This window comes from Cebus imitator, unplaced genomic scaffold (genome assembly GCF_001604975.1).
Source record: "Cebus imitator isolate Cc_AM_T3 unplaced genomic scaffold, Cebus_imitator-1.0 Scaffold9, whole genome shotgun sequence".
In the NCBI taxonomy this organism is placed as follows: Eukaryota; Metazoa; Chordata; class Mammalia; order Primates; family Cebidae; genus Cebus; species Cebus imitator.
The window spans coordinates 11,094,636-11,096,013 of record NW_016107324.1 but is presented as its reverse complement, the minus strand read 5'-3'; the positions used below and the strand labels follow the sequence as shown (position 1 = coordinate 11,096,013).

Genomic DNA, 1,378 nt, shown 5'->3' with positions numbered 1-1,378 from the left:
CCTCCTGGGTTCAGGCAATTCTCCTGCCTCAGCCTCCTGAGTAGCTGGGATTACAGGCACGTGCCACCATGCCCAGCTGATTTTTTGTATTTTTAGTAGAGACGGGGTTTCACTATGTTGACCAGGATGGTCTCAATCTCTCGACCTCGTGATCCACCCGCCTTGGCCTCCCAAAGTGCTGGGATTACAGGCGTGAGCCACCGTGCCCGGCGAAGACACTTTTTGAAATTAGGCTGCTCATTAGTTGTCTTCAATGGAAGCACAAGAAATTAAAACAAATAAAAGCAGCAGGCACATAAGGCAGATAGAAAGTAAGGGAGAGTAGTATAAAGTGTTGGATTTAAATCTGCAAGTACAAATGTTAAAGGAGTGGGTCTTTGAAGCAGACATAGATCTGTTTAGACTGTTGGAGATACTGCTGGATGGGGGTGACGGGTGGAGGAATAATATGAGGAAAGTGGAATTGTCCTTGAGTGCAGGGGCACAGGGATGACTAGCAGATCCCAAGTTTGGAAGATCCAAGTTAGAAATGGGTCTCAGGCTGGATGTGGTGGCTCACGCCTATAATCCCAACACTTGAAGGCCAATGCAGGAGAATTGCTTGTTATAGGAGTTTGAGAGCAGCCTGGGGCCAACATAGTGAGATTCTGTCTCTACAAATAATTTAAAAATTAGCTGGGCATGTTTGCACGTATGCCTGTAGTCCTAGCTACTCAGGAGGCTGAGGTGGGAGGACTGCTTGAACCCAAATAGAGGCTACAGTAAGCTGTGATGGTACCATTGCACTCTGGTATGGATGACAGGGGGAGGTCCTGTAGAAAGAAAAAAAGAAGGTAAGGAAAGAAAGGAAGGAAGGAAGGATGGAAGGAAGGAAGGAAGGAAGGAAGGAAGGAAGGAAGGAATGAATGAATCTTGGAATATATTATAATAAATATAGCTCAGTGTGTCCCTTTTTAAAGGCAATTATATTCTGAGGTAGTCATTTAATTCATGTATTTGGTAGCCAATTTAATTTAAGGGGGAAATAATTCCCTTCCAATTTACCTTTTCCTCTTCTGTTAAACACCTGTCTACATTGTTCTAGTCTTGATGCCTGATTACTGTCTGATTATGAGATTGTCATCTAGTAGTGGGATATGCATTGTGTGGCTAAGTCTTAGGTGAGTGTTGCTTTCCTTAGCCCTGTGTCTCAAAATAGTTCATCTAATTCTGGTCCAGGCTTAAGAGTGCATATCTCAAGCAGCGAACGCCAGGCATTTGTACCTGTCTGGATCAACCCAGAGCCTTGCTTGATCCAGATACATCTCGGGTATGTTCACAGAACCATTAAAGTGAGGGTCAGACACTCAATCCTTTTTTTTTTTTTTTTTTTTTTTTT

General features: G+C 43.5%; 1 protein-coding gene across 15 annotated transcripts in view; it reads left to right on the top strand.

Moving 5' to 3' along the window:
• The window catches only part of SLC28A2 (solute carrier family 28 member 2), a 76,617-nt gene that overhangs the window by 39,471 nt on the left and 35,768 nt on the right, over positions 1-1,378 (top strand). The window lies entirely within an intron of this gene.